Here is a 23,702-nt window from a genome sequence, read left to right as displayed (position 1 = left end):
ATCTCCATCTCGGAGATCCAATCTATAATCTCAAACGGCTTCGGGCTTCCTGAGAGACTCGGTGGTTTCGCACCGAGCAAATTCTTGTACATTCGCCCATCCTTGTCGTTTCTCCCCTCCGGGCCTTCCCTTCGTTCGCCTTGAGTCCCCACTTGACTCGCTTGGCGGCTGTAGTTCCCATCCTCAGATTGTTCGGGAATTGGCTCGATCGGCTCAACATGTATGGTAGGTTCGTCCCTATTTTCGTGGAACATCTGTCTCATTTCTTCCCTTTGTTCAGCTAGCATAGCCCGAATCATGGCTTGAACTCCAGCCATGGTGACTGGCTCAGGTGCAACATCTTCTACAACAGGTATTTACTGAACCACTAGGGGTTGAGGGGGTTGGTTCCTATTTCCGTTTGCATTTACGTTTCCACTACGGGTCCTTGCCATCTTGATCTATACACCAAATAAGGTGAACCTAGATCTTTATTTAGGATTGACGTTTAAATCATCCTTATCACTCCGAAACGTTTATATGCTAGTTCTAATATCGTATTCATACGTTTAGAATCCTAAACACATAAGGTTTCCAGATCCGGTCGGCAACAGACCATAGATCCGATCAAACTATAGCATAACAAATCATTTAGCACATAAAAGCAATTTAGGCATCATTCCTAAATTAAGCTAGTGCTCACACCTCACAATCATCGCTCAGCATTCTAAGTTTAAGTCTAGAAATAAATCCATATTCCTAGTTCGCTTAAACTAATGCTCTGATATCAACTGTGACATCCCCATTTTCACGGCTAGAAAAGACCGATTTTGTTTATGCTTTATAAAAATCAGAGTTCTTCTTTTAATAAAAATGTTGCGGAATTCGTTCCCAGAAAAACACGATAAATACGTTATTAAAACATTTTCGAAGAAACGTATTTTATTCATTTTAAAACGTTTGGGATGTCATCGTCAATACAGGAACATAAGCATAAAAAAAACTTACATTTATTTACACTAGTGATCTACATCTCTTTAATCTCTCAGTGTAATGTGACTTCATATCAACACCTGTGATATAAATAAACTGAGTGGGTCAGGTTGGGAAACCTGGTGAGTACATAGGGTTTTCAACCCACAATAATATAATTATTATGTTTAAACAATCAAACAATCAACCCAATTACCCATCCCCATTATCTTCTTTACTCTTAAGGATTTATCCTAAGAGTCATCTATTCTACATTCGTTTATTTCGAAGTCCCTTACTTCCAGGGTTATAGGACTGGCATTAAATCCATAGCTACCAATGTTCGTTCATAAAGCACTAATTCCATAGCTGCTATAGTCTATTCATTGGGTACTAAATCCATAGCTACCAGTATTTATCTAATAGGTACTATGTCCATAGCTACCAATTCCTTAATAGGTACTAAATCCATAGCTACCAATGTTTGTCCAATAGGCACTAAGTCCATAGCTGCCGATGTTTATTAGTTAGGCACTAAGTCTATAGCTGCCAATGTTTACTCACATCATCTTTTATCTCTCATCATTCATCTACCCGTATCATACCCAACATCTTCGTGTATATAAAATACGTATACAGTTTAAATCATATAAAACATTATAAAAACGTTCATCGAACATAGACAACAAGTATACAGATAATATGCACACATAGCATGTAGTTTATATAAAATACTTCATATCTGTGTGTAAGATAAAAGTAACTATGCACTCACTTGAAAAGGTGGTGATTCCGAACTCAGACAGCGCTTCACTTCTTGAAAAAAAATAATTTCCTTCGACGAAACCTAGTATTATTACCACTAGAGTTTAGTCTATTATTCACCGAGACTAATTAATTGTATAGCTATTATTACTATTATATAACCATTAAATAATACTTATATAACCCATAATAATAGCCCAATTACTTATTATATGTTCTTAATAACGTTAATATAATTAAATAAAAACTATATTAAAAATAGCGTAGGCGTAGCTCACTTACAGCGGGTTTTATAGAACACCTGGCTTTGTTTGGAGCAGCATTCCCATGCAGAAAAGTTCTTCCTATCGGAGCCGTCGAGCACTCAGAGGCTTCTGCCTTGTGCTAGGGAGGTTCCCTAGGATTTTCGGGGGGTTTCGGGTCTAGAGAGAGGTTCTAGAGAGAGAGAGTAAAGAGAAGAAAGAATAAGAAAGGTGTGAAGAAAATGAGGGTGGGAGAGGTTCTATTTATAGGGTGAAAATGACTGAACTTTGTGCCACATGTCACCATCTAGTGGCAAGACTTGGGGAAAAAGCAATGGCCAAGATTGTGCCACATCACCCATTTTCGCACAACACACTTCCGACTTCTAAAATCCGTAACTTTCACATACGACCTCCGATTTTGATGTTATTTATATCCATGCGTAGGTAAAAATAATATCTACAACTTTCATAAAGACTATGTTTTCGTCTGTCTTTTTACTGTTAAGTTCCTATTAATGAGAAATTCAACTCTCATTTAAGTCACGTAAGCCAAAAACCGCTCGAACTAAAATTCGAGTTTCGGGTTGTGCACTGCTAAGCCGAATCTTAGAAAAATCATAACTTCTTCATACGAAGTCAGATTTGGGCGTTCTTTTTATGGATTTTCTCGGTTTAACATATTATACGACTTTTGTTTAGATCACTAAGGCTAAAAAGTCCTCCATCGTAAAATCACTATTTACGCTTCCTAGTGTCGTGCCGGTTCCGTCGCGAAATTTCGACGAGTCATAACTTCTTCGTTATAACTCCGATTTCGACACTCTTTATATGTACGGAAACCTTGTGACATATTCTACAACTTGGTTAATATTATTTATTCTAAATAATCTTTTGTCAAAAAGTCATTTTCGACCCCTATTACCTCTAAATTGACTAGCCCGGATCTACAGGCGTTACATCACAACACTTTCTCCTCTTCTTCATCAAATTTTCAAGATCTTGGAACATTTCAAGGAGATTCTTCCACAAAAAATCATCATCGTATGTAAGTTGATGCTTGGATCCATGATCTAGATTCTTTTTTTTAATCAAAATTCTCTTCTTAACTCATAAAAACTCACGATCATCATCCTAGAAACCCTAAGACCGAGATCCACCCAAGAAGGCTTCCTAGGACCAAATTTTCTTCATTTCTTCCTTCAAAACCGTGAGCAACAAAGCAAGGTGAGTTCATACCCCTCTATTTTCAGTTTTCACATGTTTTATGGGGGAGAATACAAGTAAAATGTGTAGATCTATGTGTGTTTGTGTGCTATGTGTGATTTTTGTGTTTATGTGGTATTTATGTGCCAAAATAAAAGGGATTTTTGAGATCTATAGTTCAAGGAGGAAAAATATATGATCTAGGATGCATTACACTTAACAAGTTAAGAAAATCTACCATATAAGGGTTAAAATAAACAAGTTTCAACATAAAACTCATTATTGGGCTATTTTTGTCAAATAAGCAAAAGTTTGGGGAAAAATTGTCATTTGCGGTTTTTATAAAGGCTAAAAGAGTACAAACAATTAAAATAGAAGCTTTTATGAATATTATGCTTTTCAAAGGACTAGAAATGAAAATTGTAGTCAATTGGGCCAAACTTTGGGCTTTTCGGCCCATAGGCCCAAAATTTGTGAAAAAATGAGTTTTAAGGGGCTAAAATGGTAAATTTTCCAAAACAGTAGGTAAAAGGGTAAATAAATCTATTTCAGGGGTTTAAATGACTTTTTTGCCAAAAAGGATAAAAAATGCAAAGTTTTTGGATTTTGGGTCAAAATTGTAAAATTTGCAAAAAGTTTGGACTTTAACTGAAAATCCTTTACAAAAGGGGCTGAAACTGCCAAAGAGTAAATTTTGGGCTAAAAACATTATTTAAATTAGTCTATGGCCAAAAATATCAAGAAAATAGTTTAAGTGCCTAAAATGTTATTTTTTTTTATTATAAAAAGAGACTAAGATTGTCATTTTTATTAAAGAATGGTTGAATAGGTCAAACCAATATGTTTGAGTCAATTATTTTTATTACTAAGATATTTGGGTCAAAAAGACCGAACTATAACTTATGAAAATAGAATGAAGGATATACATATATTTTCAAATATCGTTATAAACAACCGACAAGCTTCGTGCCTTTGCAATTTAACAGTTGTTCAATCAAACTTACACTATACGTAAAGCAAGTAAATATTCAAATTATTGGGCTTGAAAGATTCTAATCATGCTTATTGGGCCTTCGTGACCCATTAACATGACTTTTGGGCCCAACAACAATAATAAATGTTTATTGAGCCTTCTATGACCCAATTACATGCTTAAGTGACCCCCAATGGCTTTTACGGGCTATTGGGCCTCAGTGGCCCATTAGCATTACTAGTAAGGTCCAAGTAAATCAAATGCGAAATGGGCCAACGTGTCCTTCGTATACTCGATAGCCTTATAACAAGCGTGATTAATAGGACATCACGGTCCTCTTCTCCTCGTCTGTTAGGCTTACCGGCTATTCAAGTAAACAAAAATCAGATCGTTAATCAAGGTTAATCAAATGCATTTGGATTAAGTGAGTAATAATGGGTGACACCAATAAGTGTCGGTCGTAGTCTGTAGTTATAATCAAAGTCTTCTGGAGGGAGAGTGAGAGTTTGTGTATCGATCTATACGGGGGTGACTCCCCCACACCTCAGATGTTCGCTACAGTTAGACTCGGCCAGTCTACGGTGACAAAATCTTAAGATCAATTCTGGCGTTCGCTAGAATGCCAAGACAGACGAACTAGTCATTATTATGCATGGTTATAACGAGTCACATAAATAAATCCAATACTATCTAAGTAATCAAGGAAATTCATGATCATTCGTTATGATGGTACAATGATTCGAAATAATCATACTATTTTTATCGGAAAACATCAGGTTTTTCGGGGAAATCAACATTTTTCATTTGCATTTTCAATAACTATAATGCAAAACTTCTCATTTATACACGTTTTGAAATCATTCATGCATAAACCTATGGATCTTCACACTTTAGTATAAATAGTTATCTTTTTAGAAAATACCGGATTTTCTGGGTTTTACAAACTGCACAAAACATTTTTCATAACAACCCTGCTTATGAACTCACCAACATTCCATATATTTACGTTTTCAAAATAACTTGTACTCTCAGGTAACAGGTAAGCTGAAGAGTAATACCAAGTATGTTAGGATGTTATGTTTTGAAAACTTTCAAACAATTCATGTTATGGAAATGTAATATTTAGACAATGTACCTGATGTGAATAATGTCAGTTGTAATGTATTAATGCATGGTGATGTTTATGTTATGTTTCATGCATATTCATTGTGGTGATATTCAATTTAAGTCACGCGAGCCCTCGGACGCTTCCGCCGTCTGGTTCGGGGGTGTGACATATACCATTGGTTTGTTTCTTAGATTATGAATCCCGCATATCACCCAAGCCCAAAGAGTTTACGGTTCTGATTTAAGGCGCCCCACCATTTTACCAACAAGGCTATATTAAGTGATCTGATAGAACCTACTCTCAACCCCCCTTGATCCTTAGGGGATGTGACATTCTCCCATGCTACCTAATTGATTTTGTTTTTTCCTTCTACTCCACCCCATAGAAACTTACAACGTATATTTTCAAGCGAATCAAACACTCCCTTGGGGGATCTAAAAGGAGACAAGAAGTAGGTTGGTAAGTTCCCCAAAACAGATTTTATAAGGGTAAGTCGACCTCCAAATGATAAGGTATTGTATTTCCATCCTGACAGTTTAGAGTGAAATTTGACGAGAATTGGTTTCCAATTTTTAACACGATTCATGTTTGCACCAACCGGGACTCCAAGGTAGTTAAAGGGTAAAGCCCCCGCCTCACAACCCAAAATGCTAGCCCATTATGACGCTTCCAAATTCGAAGCTCCTATGCCAAATACTTTTGATTAGTGGAAATTTACCTTAAGGCCCGACAACACATGGAAACATTTGAGTATACTTGCAAGGTTCTTAAGATTGACTTTTGACCACTCGCCCACAAACAATGCGTCATCGACATAAAATAAATGTGATAACATTGGGCTGTTACTGGGGATTTGAATAGCATGAAAAATGCCCTTTTCAACAGTCGATTTAAGAGCCACGTTCAATCCTTCCATAGCAATGATGAATAGAAACGGTGAGAGTGGGTCTCCTTGCCTAACTCCTTTCGAGATTGAAAATTCATTGGTTGGAGATCCATTAACTAGAACAGAAGCACGGGCAGATGAGAGGCATCCACGAATCCATTTTTTCCATTTATTCCCAAAACCCATTTAGGACATTACCGAGTCTAAATACTCCAAATGTATTGAGTCAAACGCCTTATCGAAGTCTACTTTGAATAGTAGAACTTTCTTTTTAATACTCTTCGCCCAAGCACATAATTCATTGACGATTAGCAGTCCATCTAGTATGTTCCGTCCAACCACATAGGCGGATTGAACCTCTCCCACCACTTTCCCTACTACCGTCTTAATTCTCATCGCGAGGATTTTAGATATGATTTTAGGCATGCACCCGATGAGGCTGATTGGTCTATATTCGTTTAGGAAGGTTGGGTCTTTCACTTTAGGAGCCAAAGTAATAAACGAGGAGTTGCAAGACCAACCAATCGAACCCCTATCCTCAAAATACCTAACAAAGTTCATCATGTCATATGAAAATATAGGTCAGAACCTCTTGATTAGTTTGAACGTGAGCCCATCAGGTCTTGGGGCCTTGTCTTCGCCGCACTCCCAAACAACCTTCTTTACTTCCTCGTTAGAAAAGGATGCTTCAAGTCTTATAGCGTCCATCATATCAATGGACAGGAAGTTCGGATTGAGCAGCTTAGGCCTAGATTTCCATTTCTCTTTGAATTTGTCACGAAAGAATTTGTAGGCTTCCATTTTAATGATTTTTTCAAGATGCTAGGGGGAATTACAATATAGAGGTGGCCAAAATAAGGTTGTACAATCAACCACCCTAATTAAGTTCAAGCATATAGTTTTTATTAATAATCTAAATATAAGAATGAGCAACAATCTTATGAAAAAAAATCTTGTTTTCTAGGTTTGACCGTACCAAAAATCATATTGTTACGAAAGCTACAAAACACCCAAATCGCATCAAAACTTTCCTTTACGTGAAACTTTCTTTCACCCAATCCACCCATGTTATCCGATCCTTGGGTGTGATAAATCAAGGGATGTTGATATCCTATCGAATAACTATAAGGTTACAAATAGAAAAGGTAATAGTACAAAAGTGCAAGAATGTTCAACCTTTTTCACTTTGATCATCACAAGTTGGGAAAATAATGGAATCACGATTGATATCCCTTTTATCCAAGTTAATTTTAGTCCCCACCATGTTTAAAGACAATCTCCAACCCAAAACATTAACATTGATGGAAACTAGATTATTCCATCTAGTAGAACTACCTCCCACTATGAAAGTATTATTATCAGTAAACTTTATGGGTGAAACAATTGAACGAATCGTGTAGTATCAAGGTCCCAAGATCATCTATCATTTTGATTATAAAGAATAATATATTCCAATATTTCTTTCGAACGTAGTCATTGTTCTTCATCAACCCTCCCTTGGATTCTGATATAAATAAAACAATAAACTCTAAGATAACGATTTTTAGGAGCAACATCTCCCAACTAGACAATCACTTATCTTCCCCAAAACAAGTCCTAATCCATACATTTTGATCTGTTTGGGTCTTTCTAAAATAAAAGACAAACTATTTAACGTGTTATTATGCACTTTTAATAACACGTGTAAGTTCTATATTTGATTAAATATACTAACAGATGTTTAAGTTTTTTGCATCTAATTAATTGTGTTGTTAGATATGTATATCTAGAAATCCTTTTTAATTTTATATTTCACAAATTTATCAATTATCTTATTAATACCTACATGAATTTTGACTTCAACAAAAGTTGATTAGTGGCGCAATGGCGACCGGTTTTTGTGGCTATGAATATTCAAATGCAGTGACTCTAAGCTACGATGGTTAAATCGTATAATTTCATGAGGGATTAGTTGGTGTACGAAAAAGACTAGGTAGACTTGTATATTCCAAAAATAGAAAGAAAGAAAAAACATATAAATGCTATTTTATTGTCTGTGGAATGGGAAAACCAAAAAATTTGAAATCCTAAAAATCGATCCAATTGAACCGGAAAAAAAATAATCAAATTGATAGCAACGAGGTTTGATCTTTTTGGATATAGTAAAATAACTAAAAACCTTTTTCTCTTTTAGTGTCATTTACTCATAACTAATAATCCAAAATGACATGTTTATAGTATGTGTAAATCTATTTTATGAGTATTAAGAAATATAATAAATATTTTGATAATATTCAATTATTCATATTGCTAAACAATTTTGTTGAATCTTATGTTACATATATTTTTGAGATAATGACTTAAAAGGGTAATATATTTTTTAATTTGTACACATGTAGTCACTGCCTTTTTTTTTCGTCCACATTTACCCCTTCAACTTGTTAAACTATACACATTCAGTCCTTATAATCGACTACTCCAAGTTAGTCGGTAAAATTTCTTAATAGGGTAATATATTTTTCATTTTGTACATATTTAGTCCTTAATAAATTTGTACATATTTAATCATTATTATTATTATTATTATTATTATTATTATTATTATTATACTATATATTAAAATTGTGTGTTCTTAGCTACAGTAAAGTTGCAAAAGTATTAGCAGTTTTGGTCCTTTGTTTATTTCCCTGTCACTTGTGTCAAATGGGTTTATTTTTATTTTAACCGCTACACTTCTAGTGTTTTTGGGTTTTATCAAATTTCGTCCCTCATCAAATATTGTATGCATCCTCCTCACTATATGGTCAATGGCGGTGGCTGAACTGGCTTACTCACAGGTACGTGTCGAGTTCTCCTTCGCTACCGTTTTCTTCTCCAATGAAATGCTTACAGATTATCATCTCCCTCTTTCTCTTTATTTTTCTCGATTAAAGGCCATTATCCAGAACTTTCTCTATCCCTCTCGCCAAACACCGAGTCCTGCTACATCGGCGAAGAAGAAAAACACGACGATCCTACAGACCCTCTTCCAAATTAGGGTTCAAATCATCATTGGGTTTAGGGGAAACGATGGTCGACCGATCAATAGTAGGGTTTTTAAGGTGGGTGTTTGGCTTGCAATTTTGGTTCGGCCGACTCTCTCTAATACAAGGTATGCAACTGCTTTGGTGTCGCAAGATAACCCACACACAAATGACTTTGGTTCATTGAAAGAGATCCCAAAAGGCACAATTGGCACCTTCAACTTCAGCTTTAGCCTACGTGGGTTTCCAACGTCGACCACTGCTCCTCAGAAACAGACTTCGGTCTCAACGAACTCAATCAGAAGAGGGATACTTTGTTTCTTACAAACAAACTTCAGATGATGTCTTTATGTTTCCAATTTCTTACATGTGGCTTCAAAGAAGAGATATCGGAGATGGAAGCCAGTGAAAAACCTCCATCGGTATCTCCATCGTATTCTTCCTTTCTTCAATTTCGCTCTTTTTATTTCTACTGCTTTTGTTGGTATTGTTATGTTGTTTTCTAAGGTTCGCGTAGGGAATCTGGAAATCCTAAAAAACACGAACACAAAGAACCATGTGCTAATAATATCCGTTCTGAATCGATCGCATTTCGAAGATTATGTTATTTCAGGTGAAGAAGAAGTTTTATCTGTACATTTTGTTGATTTAAACTGATTGTGCGTAGTAAAATCAATTCATTATTTGTGTGTGTGTGTTAATGGATTCGAATAGAGGGGCTAGGAGTTCGAAGAAGGATTCGCGAAAAATGGCACCTCCAATCCTATGTTTAGCTTTACCATCGGAAACGGGCTGAGTTCTCAGTATTCAGTCTCACACTGTTCAGGTTCGTTCCACTTTTCGTCCTCTACCACCGTTTGACTGGAAATTTGTTTGATTTATTATGAATTAACATTCGATGATTGATCAAAATCAGGAAATTAGTTGAAATTACAATGGTTTTTTCTTCTTCTCACTGCACTATAAGTTCTAGCAATGGAAGTTCTCCACTAATTTACACAGCTTTGTGTTTATGACTATGTATGTTCATCATCTTAAGCCAACATTCAGATTTGTTTACTACAAAGGATCATGCTTAGACTGACAGATACTGAATCATGTTATCAAGTTTCTCTCTAAAATTGTTCTCTCTCTCTAGGGTTATGTTGGCAATAGATCTGCTGTCTTTCCACTCCAATTACTAGGTTATGATGTTGATCCAATTATGTGAGTGCAATTCTCAAATCATACATGCAAGTTTAAGCGACCCCAACATTGAGGGATATATTTGTGAATTTAAATATATCCATGGCTTTAACAACAACAGCAGAATTTTGCAGGAACTTTCAAGGGGCAAGTTCTAAATGGAAATCAACTTTAGGAGTTAATTGAAGGCCTAGAAGCCAATAATCTACTATACTACACACATCTATTGACTGCTATTTTCTATCTTTTTTTCTAATACAAAAAAAACATTTTCTTCAACATTACAACTTAGAAAAAGTGTTATTGTTTTGTTGATGCATTTACAATTATAGGTTACATTGGTTGAGTTTCTTTTCTCGAAAATGTATTAGAAGTACTTAAAATGCTTCGATCCATTAATCCTACACTTACATATGGTAAGTTGTCATTTTTAGCATCCAATCACAATTCGCATACATGTTTTGTTTTTGTGAAATATATATAAATATAATGTGTGTAGTTTTGTTTTTCCGTTATTAGTTTGTGATCCAGTGATGGGTGATGAAGGAAGGCTGTATGTTCCTCAAGAATTGATGTCTATGTATCATGAAAAAGTTGTCCATGTTACTTCAATGTTGACTCCCAATCCGTTTGAAGCTGAACAGTTGACTGGATTCAAGTGCTTTTAATGTCATCACACAAAATTTCAAAACTTTATTAATTTGTTAGACATATGATTTGACATATTTAACCTTCTTCAGAATTGCTTCTGAATAAGATGGACGCCAACCATGCAGGCATCTTCATGCTGCTAGCCCATCAAAGGCTCTCTCTCTCTCTCTACTATTTATATTATTATTTTTTAATTATTTATTGGAAGTCATCAGAAACAAAAGGTACACATTCAAATTCAATCAATCTTTATAAATTATAGCAACTTAATTTCTTTTTTTTTAATTTTTTTTCTACTGCTTACAACTTTCTTTTTGTTTCTTAATATTTAAAAATTCTAAATATTATAGAATCAATTAGGTGTGAGCATGGATGTTGTGTATATTGGTACGTGTTCTTTTTTTTTCTTTTGATGTATACTCAATTTTTCATATTTTGGATTACACATGCAACTACTGTTGGTTTGCCTCAGTTTTGAACGGTGCTTTTATGGAGAAGAGAAAATATAATTTGCTTTATCCATATTATTTGTTTTCTTACTTCTATTGTATGGATTTTCTTAGTAATTATATGAAGATTTCTTTTATATAGGTTTCCTTTAACAGAGGCTAACCACAATATAAAGAAAAGAAGCAACGTTATTAGGATAATTTACTTTATCCATATTATTTGTTTTCTTACTCCTATTGTATGGATTTTCTTAGTAATTATATGAAGATTTTTTTTATATAGGTTTCCTTCAACAGAAGCTAACCATAATAGAAAATTTTAAGAAATGTATAGGTAATAAAATCGTTAAAATCAAGGCAACTTTGTTGTTGCTCACTAACATTTTCTTTATTAAATGATTTTACAGATTGAAAAGGGCAAAATGGAGAATGGTGGGTATCATGTTTACAATTGTGTACATGTCCTACAAATGAGTATCACCACGTTCAAAAAATGAATTAGTGGAGGTATAATTTATTTTTATATTTTTTTATAATACTCTTTTCATACCAAAAAACATACAAAAATAGTAGGTTGCTTTAATTTTTAATATATAAACAACATCCTTCTTTCATTAGCATATTACTTTCACTTAAAAAAAACATTCCATTTTCATTAGACAGAAACTTTCATTTTTAGGACAAATACATATAGGCTGCTTCTTTTGTTCTTTAAAGGCTGTAATGAAATCTGAAGTTGGATTGAATCTGTTATTTTCTTTGTACCATAGGGACCATTTTTCTAATTCAGTCATTTCTTTACATGCAAATATAAACCAAAATTAAACTTTATAGCAAATTACATTTATAATTTTTCATGTAATAGTTTTGATTTTAGGGTTTCTTAGTTTTTGGTTATTTGATGCAGGTCATTTGAATAACCTTCCTACTGCATTGCTCCACGTTTCAACCAGAGGCCCTGTTAAGGTTGGTTTACATGATTCTTAGATATACTAACAGAGAGTGTGACAACTATTAGTGAATTAAAAAATGAAAAAAAAAATTATAACAGTTAGGACATTTTTATTTTGATACTATTTGTGATCGTTCTGAGGATAATGTTGTTTATGTTAACGAACACTGGAGGTTCACTTTCTTATGTGCTTTCTTATGATCTTTAAAACATATAAATTTCTTTCCTATTACATATTATCAGGTGCCTCCTTCTTTCTATGGTTGGAATTTTACAAGGGGGATAAATTGGACGAACATTTTACAAGTAAATAAGGAAACAATCAGAAGGCTATGATGTTCTTTGTGGAGGTATATTTCATTTTTTTAAATTAATCTGATGTATGATATAGCAACATGTTTTCATGTTGAACAATAGAATGAAAGTACATTTCTGTTGAAGGTGTTAGTTGGGTTTTGCATATCACAATTTCATACGAAGGCCACTCCCTTATTTCATTAAGATGGAAACCATAAGGAATTCAAATTTTAGAGTAATCATCATACATCATATTGATGTATGGTGATTTTTTGTTGTACTATTATGCAATTTTTTGAAATTGATGCCATTTATGTATTTTTTTAGGGACTGATCATTTCTGATGTTATTTTAAAGCACGTTGTCTCAACATTTTGTTAACATGAAATAATTTTTGAAATAACTAAAAGCTTTCCTTATTATAGCATTGTACTTCAAAAGTATAACGATATAACAGAATACCGACACCTTCCGTCCCGTGCAACGCGCGGGTAACCATCTAGTTATTATTATTATTATTATTATTATTATTATTATTATTATTATTATTATTAATTGCAAAATAAGTCATATTTGTTTTTATGCTCATTTAGTACTTATGAATGATTTATTAATGTTTTTCTCACGATATCTTACGTAATACAATTATTAAAGAGGTGTTTGAGGCTTTTGATGCTTATGTTCATCGTGATCTCGACTACTTGGTTGCTTAAATCATGTGTCACGGAATATCATAACTTCTTTAGACGATCTCGAATTTTAATGATCTTTACATCTATGCATTCGTATTTTAGAATGCTACAACTTTTAGTTAGATTACTCCTGTTAAAAGGTAATATATTTTTACTTACGATCTTTATATTCATATGTTTTTTATGAATATATGTATGAATACGATTTTTGTAAAATCGTAACTAAAAATATATTATATTTTAACGTGAGTAATCTTAACGAAAGTTGTACTATATATACTAAAAAAACAAATACATGGATATAAAGATCGTTAAAATCTGATATCGTATGAAGAATTTACGATGTTCAAAGCACAAGATCTAAGTCAAACCACAAGACCTACGCAACCAAGTAATCGAGATGTCGATAGATATAAGCATCAACAACCTCAGACACCACATCAATGGTTGTTCCACGTAAGATGTCGTGAGAAAAACCTAAAGATATCATTTATAAGTACTGAATGGGTACAAAATCAAAAATGACTTATTTTGAAACAAAAAAATATTAAGGACTAAATATGTACAAAAATAATAAGGACTAAATGTGTACAAAATAAAAAATATATTACCCTATTAAGTCATTTTTCTTGGCTAACCTGGAGTAACCGTCCATAAACACTGAATATGTACGGTTTAACAAGTTGAATAAGTAAATATGAACGAAAAAAAAGACTAAGTGACCAAATGTATACAAATCGAAAAATATATTACCCTTTTAAATCATAATCCTTATATTTTTTGGGAATCGTCGAGGTCTACCACATAATTGAATTAGATAGAGCACAAATTTGACAAAAAGCCAACAACCTAAAGTTTAATAATTAATATGTTTTGAAAATGATAAAAAGGACACCATATTTTACCGGACACTTCTTTTGGACTTTGTGCCATCATGATTTCATCTCCCACATGCCTTTGTTAATTTCACAACCTTAATTTGACCAAAGATTGCTCCATTTTATTTATTGCCTCAATTTCACTTTCATTTTATTATTCAACCATTTTTTTTTCTTCTAAAAATGGCTTCAGTTGTTTCTATTGTTTCTATTTTCTAAATACTATTTTCTGAAAACTACTCGTTATTATGTCAATTATATAATCTCATGGTAGTTTAGTTAGGGATTTTACACTTTTTTTTTTTGAGTTTTATAAGTTTGGTAATAAAATGGATAAAAGATTAAGAAGAAAATGGAGGTTGAAAGAAAATCGCGAAAGGACACTAGCGATCTAGCGATTTCGAAATCTTCTTCTACGATCAAACACGGACATATTACATTGCACTCGAAAATTAGGGTTCGGCTAAACATCTTTGTTTATCCGAAATAATTCAACAAGCACATGCAACACCAAATTAATTCAACAATTCTCATTACCAAACAAAGGGAGATCAATGGTGCAAAAGATTTTACTCAACATCTTTGTCATAAACTTCACGACAAATCTATCTATGCATGAATTTTGGAAAATATGTTGGATATATGGCATTGTAAATTTTGTATTCATTGCTAAAAACTTTCAAAACTGGGTAAATCTTTTGACTTCATTAGGTTTATTAAAGTTGATAGTGTTGAGATGTTAGTCTAAACCTTTGCACCATTTGGATACGGGGAATTAAACTTTTTTCTAATATTGCTCGTTTTGATCGGGGGTCGGAACCATCGCGTGTGATTCATAGGGAGATCATAAAACCTAACCATGTTATTGGTAATAAACAAAATTCTATATAACGTTAGGCGTGACTTGACAGTAATGTCAAGCCTTAAGCTTTTATGGGTCGTGACGAACCACGTCGTTTGTAAGGTGTGATTTAAAGCGGAAATTTTGAATATATATATATATATATATATATATATATATATATATATATATATATATATATATATATATATATGACTTAAGTCGATATTTTGTTAAAATCTGGTGTCAAGCACAAGCCTTTGAACCATGATGAACTTTTTACAACTTTGGTAATAAGAAAGTGTATTTTTCTACAGTATGATGGTTATCCAATAATTCAGAAATACCTAAGGGGAGTGATACTCCACCAATTGTTATTGATGTGTGATGTTTGAATTTGATTGATATCCATTTATCTCTTGTCCATTAAGTTGAGGAGGTTTGTTCTCTCCCGAATCTTTTTCTGATATGCAATAATGAGGGTATCCATAGCATTATTATGAAGTGTCTTGTAGGTGTCCATGTTCTATTAAAGTTTGAGACTATCCATTCTTGGGATAATTGTAAAATCCACAATGATATAAACTCATGGTTCTTATAATTGCTTCCACGGTTGGGTTCTTTTGGTACCAGGAACATACTGCATAGATGGATATAAAGGGTATCTCGCTGAAGGCATGGACCCAAAATACGTTTTTAAAATTATGTGTAAATGGCGGGAGCTAGTTTACAATGAGACATCCCTTATTTTTCAGAACCAATTTAAAATTTTTCTTTATGCTTTTAAGTATTGAAATGTGGAAACTCCCAGTTAAATAAACATTTTTGAAATAACAAAAGTTATTTTATTTAAACCTTCGGGATGTCATTCGTTTATATCCGAACATACGTTACAGTGTAAATAAAAAGGTCCTGAAATAACTAATGCAAACCTATCATTTATTCCACTTAACATCCTAACCGTCATAAGACCATCTACCCAATCCCAACTGATCCTCACATATCCTAATTTGACAATCATCTAGAAGAATCACCTTACTGAATGAACTGTCTAAGCAACTGTTTGACTACACCTACTAGGGGAGTCCTTGGCTAGTATAAGTCATATAAAGTAACCAATGTTCATAGATTTTGATGACTATGGCTTTCCATTTCATTTACTTCCATGGGTTATAAAGCCATGCTATCAACGTAATTCACAAGACCACTTAGAACAACCTAGTGTTGGTCATCTACTCTGGTCGATGACCTATACATACCATCCTGTTGTCTGATCGGGACCCATCATTTCTGTTCATCCCAAGACGGGGATAATTACACTCCGATCTGGTCCTACACTCTAACCCAACTATGAGACCTAATCGATGCCAACCCTATTCGACACTCAGTAATCCTTTATATGTCTTATTCCTAATCTTAGGAAAGGCCTATATATGAAGGCAATTGATTTCTACAATAATTCCTAATCCAAATGTTACAATCTTATCTTTACAAATAACACATAACACATATAATACAAGCAACATTTATTATATGGATATTTTTAAGTTAAGATTGTGTTCTTGATAATAACTACGCACTCACTTGACCAAGTGTCTGATGATTGGTGAATCAGGCACAGCTTCACCTTACACCTTTCTCAAAAGACCTATATGTACATAGTGTTACGTCTAGGTCTAGTTTCATACTACATGGAACTATTATCTTAAGAGTTTAGTTTCCTCAATAATTCCAAAGTCTACTTCAAGATCAAACAAGTAAGAATAAACAAGGCAGGACAATTGGGAGGCAAGATCATTTCAACATATAGTCTTTCTGAAATCCACAAAGCAAGCCGACATGACCACTATAGAAATCTCTCCCACAGTAGATCAATCAACCTAACAACTTGAAATCATTAATAAATCTTAATTATAAGATCCTAGTAACGACTTTCAACTATAATTATAAATTACAAAGGGGTAGAGTAAGTGTAGCTCACTTACATAGTATAATAGATGAGAATTGGGATCTAAATGGGTAGAATACTGACTTAGGTCCTTCCTACACAAAGCTTAGGGCAGGCTGAGCACTCGAGGGTATCACAAGGCTTCACCCCAAGCTAGAATGAAGAAAAATGGGATAACTATCAAAATTTTCAGAGAGATATTGAGTATAGGGTGTGGGGAGGAGTGAAAGAGTGAGTTGGTATTTATAAGTGAGTTTGGAGTCTTACATGCCATGTAATAAGAGGCGCATCACGCATAAAGGTGACGTCGATCCACTGGGCTACCAACACGTGGCACGATCTGGGTGGGGCTACGTAGCTGACTTCACGTGCAAGCTACGTGTGATGTTTTCCAGATTTTCAAAATTGCATAACTCATTCATACGAGCTCTATTTTTGACATTATGTATATCCATGGATATCTCTTGATGAGATCTATAACTTTCCTTTAGACTTCGTTGGCTAATTTTGAATTTATTTTATTTACACGAACTTAGCCTACTAAAGCCCATATAAAATGCATAACTCTCACATCTGGTGTCCGTTTTCGATGGTTTTTATATCGTTGGAATCCTAACAATGAGATCTTCAGCTCTTGTTCAGGTTGTTTTGGCTAACAATCTATTGATCTAAAATTTGATATCAGTGCGCACACTGTTGCGCCGAATTTTAGAAAAATCATAACTTCCTCAAGTGAATTCAGATTTAGATGATACCTATATGCACAAATTCGCTTTTATGACATCTATGAATTCTATTTAGACTTCCTAAGCTAAAAGGCAATCTATCCCAGATTCACTTTTTATGATATCCGTAGCTATGTTGGTTTTATCACGAGACTTTGGTGCTTCCTAACTTCTCCGTTTTAAGTTAGATCGAGGTGTTTTAGATATGTACGAGATCCCAATTACGAATACTATAACCAGGTTGAGATTATTTTTCATAAGTGATCTTTCATTCTTGATGAGTATTTTAAATATTATTTATTTATTATATAATATATCTTAATATCATATAAAACACATAAGCACAAAATATATGAATAATCATGTCTTATTCATTCATAGAATGACTACATGACTTGACCAGAAAGGTTAAATGTTTGATTACTAAGCCTAGATGGAAACACAGATATTATAATTCTCTCCCCCTTACAATGATTTCGTTCCGAAATCAGGCGTCAACAAACAAATATGGATAGCGACTCTTTATGTCACTTTATTTTTCCTAGGTGATATTTGACCCTGTTAGGTGTTTCTATCGCACTAGCACTAAGTTAATCATATTACAATGTAACTTCTTTGTCTTACGGTTGATTATTTCTACATGCTCTTTAACCAAACGTCTATCTTTGTCGATCCTTAACTCTGAAAGTGGAAGCATATCCACTTCTTCTCCCAAGTACTTCCTCAAATAACAAACGTGAAAGGTATTATGGATACCTTCCAGTTCGGCGGGCAATTCAAGCTTGTAAGCTTGATTCACTATCATTTGAAGTACCTTGGATGGTCTTATGAAATGAGGACTCAACTTACCACACATTCTGAATCTAATAAGTCCCTTCCATTACGAGACTTTAAGTAACACTTGATCACTGACATCAAATATTACCAATCGTTGTTTCTTATCTGTGTAGCTCTTTTGACAACTTTGGGTAGGTAACATCCTTTCCCTGACAGCTTTAAGCTTCACGGAGGTTTGATGTACTACATATGGACCGTAACTGCTTCTCTCAATCTTCTAGCCAACACGACGACGTTCAACACTTCCTTCCATACAATGCTTCGTAAGGAGGCATCTTGTTGCTTGAGTGATAACTATTGTTGTAGGAAAATTCGGCTAAGGATAGATGGTCATCCCAACTACCCAGAAACTTTAAGGAACATGCCCGCAACATATCCTCCAAGGTTTAGATAGTTCGCTTACCTTGTCCGTCTGTTTGTGGATGATAGGCGGTACTCAAATACAACTTCGTGCCTAACTCCTTCTATAGACTTTTTCAAAAATCTACCGTCCCTATCTGACACGATAGATAAGGGCACTCCATGAATCATTATGATTTCACTTACGTAGGTCTCTGCCAACTTATGCATAGACCAATTCTCTCGTGCGGCTATGAAATGTGCATTCTTCGCAAGTCGGTCTACTACAACCCATATCATGTTGTGACCTCTCTCTGTCTTCAGCTACTTTGTTATGAAGTCCATGGTAAAATCATCCCATTTCCATATGGGTATTTTTAAGGGTTCCATACTCCCATATGGCTTCTGATGTTGTGCCTTCACTCTTGCACAAGTTATGCATTTCGCTACGTAAGTTGCTATGTCGGTTTTCATTGTCAGCCACCAATAATAGGTCTTTAAGTCTAAGTACATTTTGGTGCTTCCTATGTGTATAAAATACATACTTATGAGATTCTTACATGTGAAGATCATGTATCCCACCCATCTTTGGCACCCAAATGCGATTCTTAAACATCTTCAACCCTTGTTTGTCTTATTCAAACATGAACGTATTGCCTAGATATTCCTCTTTTAGAACATTACAACATAGTAACATCCTATATTCTAGGATACATGTAACGCCCGTAGATCCGGGCTAGTAAATTTAGAGATAATAGGTGTCGAAAATGACTTTCACTATTTACGTCTCAAGGGTCCTGTATAAAGAACGCCGAAATTCGAGTTATAACGAAGAAGTTATGGCCAATCGATTTTTTACAGCAAAACCGGCACGACACCTAGAGACGTAAATAGCCAATTTATGATGGAGGAATTTTTAGCCTAAGAAATCTAAACAAAAGTTGTAGTATATGTTAAACCGAGAACATAGAAAAAAAAAAGAACGCCCAAATCTGACTTCGTATGAGGAAGTTATGAATTTTCTAAGATTTGGCATAACAGTGCACGACCCGAAACTCGAATTTTAGTTCGAGCGGTTTTTGGCCTATGAAACCTAAATGAGAGTTGAAGATCTCATTAATAGGAACTCAATGATAAAAATACAGACGAAAACGGAGTCCGTATGTAGAAGTTATGAATTTTACGCGAACATTTAACACTATAATCTCCTCCTATTGTTAAATTTAAGATCGGTCGAGAATTTTCCGATGGAGTATAAATGAAAGTCGTAGATATTGTTTTTACCTACATGTGGATATAAATAACATCGAAAATAGAGCTCGTATGCAAAAGTTACGGGCTTTAGAAGCCGATAGGATGCTGTGTGAAATTGGGTGACGTGGCAGAATATGGGCAAAGGCTTTCTCCCCAAGGCAAGCCACCAGAAGGTGACATGTGGCATGGACTCGATGAGTAGGTCCTCCTACTCGATGATTAGATTTGTTTTCCAGCCTATAAATAGAGATGTCGGGTTCCCTCATTCTTTACACCATTCCAACCTCTCCTCTCTGTCTCTATCTAAACTCTCTCTCTAGCCCCCAGAACCCCCTCTAAGACTAGGTAAACCCCCGAGCACCCGAAGGAAGCCCCGAGGATCCTGAATCCCCGAGAAAAAGCCCTTCAGCTCGAGAATGCTACTCCAGTGAAGCCCGATTTTCGAGAAACCCGCAATAAGTGAGCTATGCCTAACCTATCTTTAGTATAGCTTATGTTTCAACATAATAATGTTGTTAGGAACTTATAATGAGTATTTAGGCTATTATTATGAGTTATATAAGTATCGTTATAATATCATTTTAACCACTAGCGGTATGGGGGATCTGGTTTAAATGGCCGCATACGGTTGTTGGATTTCAGAAGTTCTGGACCCTGTCTGTACATAGTGGGTGGAGAGTATTGTTTAACGCCAAAATGGTCTTGCCCTCCGGTGTTTTAGTTCTGGACCCTGTCTGTACATAGTGGGTGGAGAGTATTGTTTAAAGCTTATATAATAGTAATAATAGTTAGAATATTAATTAGTCTCGACGAATATTATACTAAACTCTTGTGGTAATGATACTAGGTTCTATCAAAGGAGTTGTTTAAAGTACACGAAGTGTTGTCTGAGTACCGAGTCACCACCTTATCAGGTGAGCGCATAGTTACTTTCATCTTACACATAGATATGAAGTATTTTATATAAACTATGTGCTATGTGTGCATATTACTTAAATACTTGCTGTTTATGCCGAATGAACGAATTTATATATGTTTTAAATGATTTAAACTGTATACATATTTTATATCAACAAAATGTGTTGGGTAGAACATGGGTAGATTAAAGATGAGTTAAATGATGAGTGATGAGGGATGAGATGAATGATGAGCGATGATATATAAGTGGTAAAATATGGTGAGAAGCGCTTTCCTAAGCGATGAGCCAAAACGATGGCCTAAGCGATGACCCAAGCGATGGCCCGCTATCTAGCAGAGTATGGATGACAACCATGAACTATTCTAGACAGTCCAGTAGAACACTAGTAGGCTCGCAACCTGTAGGTGGTTTGAACGATGTGTTCACCGGTGTACTCTAAAAAAACCCATTGACATGTATTGCGAGTGGACTCTCAAAAACTATACTATCAATAATCGAGATAAACCTCGACGACTATGGAATTAGCGCCCATTGAGTAAACCCCGACGACTATGGAGTTAGCGCTTGTTGAGAAAACCTTGGTAACTATGGATTTAGTGCCCGTTGAGAAAACCGTGGCAATAATGGATTTCGTGTAGATTCCTTAGGAATGAATGAACAAGAAATATCTGATTCTTAGGGTAGATCCTTAAGAGTAAATAAGATAATGAGGATGGGTAATTGGGTCAATTGTTTGATGTTAAACATAATAATTATATTATTGTGGGTTGAAAACCCTATGTACTCACTAGGTCTCCCAACCTGACCTACTCAGTTTATTTATATTACTGGTGTTGATATGAAGTCACATTACACTGAGAGATTAAGGAGATATAAATCACTAGTGTAAATAAATGTAAGTTCTGCTTATGCTTATGTTTCTGTGTTGACAATGACATCCCAATGTTTTAAAATGAATAAAATACATTTCTTTGGAAAATGATTTGATAATGTAATTATCATGTTTTTCTAGGAACAAATTCTGCAACATTTTAACTAAAAGAGGTACTCTGAGTTTTATAAAGCATAAACAAAAAAATTGGTCTTTTCTAGTCGTGAAAATGGGGATATCACAATACAGATCTAACATATCACTATAGCATAGCAACATACTCGATACCAGGATACAGATCTAACGGATCACTACAACATAGCAACATACTAGATACCATGACACAAATCTAATTGATCACTACAACATAACAACATACTAAATATTAACAAAACAAGGAATGCATAACCGTATATATTCAGAGGTTAGACTGATACCTGGACAGGTGATCCTACTCTAGAACCACAACCAAACAAAGAACATGTAAACGAGCCTAAATCAAGAGTCCTCATCCTATCCTATATGACTATATATAGTCCCTAAGGCATCCCTCTGCTAATAGATAACCAAAACTAGTAGGCCGACATTGGTGCCTTCGACGCATAGTACAATGAGGTGAAACTTTCCTGAATCGAAGAACTCTGAACACTATGATATAATCTCTTTTTTAGCACTACTTGTTCCCACAAATCAATTAACACCAAAATCAGATAGAATCTCATTCAATAGCCCAAAAGTCCACAAGTTTGGCCCAAATTCAAACTTGGTCAAAAACTCAACGGTCAATGAAAGTCAACTATCAACAGACCCTCACAACGTGACCATCTATGGATCATGTTGTGAACCACTATAGGACAAAAATCATCAGGTCTCTCAATCCTCACAACATGACATGCAATTCCTCCACATCACGAGATCCATCTGTGAGCCATTTTGATCCAAAAACCTCTTAATCCGTTAAGCCACTCATCAATCCTTTTCAGGAAACTTCTTAGTAGTTCTAGGATCACAAAAATCGATGGTTTAAGGTCTTGTATGTCTAATACAAGACTTGAGCTCAAACTAGGTCTTTCATGAATAAACATGAGGTAATTTCTCAAGCATGGACTTAAACATCCTTCAAACTTCAAATCCATGACATATAAGCACCAAGGGACCCCTTAGACCCATAAAGTTGCCAACTTTATAGAGTCCCAACACTCTAACTCTTAAACAATGGCCAAACATGCATAAAACTTTAGATCTAGCAACAAGGAAACATATAGTTTGGACCTTGGTTACTCATAATAGTCTTGAAGTGTTTCTTGAGATTGCAAATGAAACTTCCAAGCTGAAACTATGCTTCCATGATGATCTCTTCTTCTTCAAACCACCAAAACTCCAACATAAGCTCAAGAATCATAAGGAGAGGCTAGGGTCAAGGGTTTTTTTTTTTTTTTTTTTTTTTTTTTTTTTTTTTTTTAGTTTAGGGAAAAAGGAAGCTATTTAGGAACCCTAAAATGAGTTTTATGGGGTTTAAATACAATGGGAACCCAAAAGATCATGGGCTTGGGCTGTAGCGTATCTCATGTCATGAGCTCTTATTGCTTATGTTGCAAGATCAACATAATTCACAATTTTCATTTAGACACTACTCACATCGTCACCCTTATATGGCTCACGTTGCGAGCCTTGGTTTTACCCAAAATTTGACTCCTTGAAACCCTGAATCGATCCAATTTGGAAAATTGG

At 34.7% G+C, this 23,702-nt stretch overlaps 1 pseudogene; it reads left to right on the top strand.

Moving 5' to 3' along the window:
• The first annotated feature begins 9,881 nt into the window (after window positions 1–9,881).
• LOC145046892 (pyridoxal kinase-like) lies at window positions 9,882–23,474 on the top strand (annotated as a pseudogene).
• The last annotated feature ends 228 nt before the right edge of the window (window positions 23,475–23,702 follow it).

The sequence above is a fragment of the Lactuca saligna genome, chromosome 5 (assembly GCF_052625555.1).
Source record: "Lactuca saligna cultivar CGN05327 chromosome 5, ASM5262555v1, whole genome shotgun sequence".
Lineage (NCBI taxonomy): Eukaryota > Viridiplantae > Streptophyta > Magnoliopsida > Asterales > Asteraceae > Lactuca > Lactuca saligna.
The sequence above is the reverse complement of the archived record's forward strand: the minus strand, read 5'-3'. Positions and strand labels throughout refer to the sequence as shown.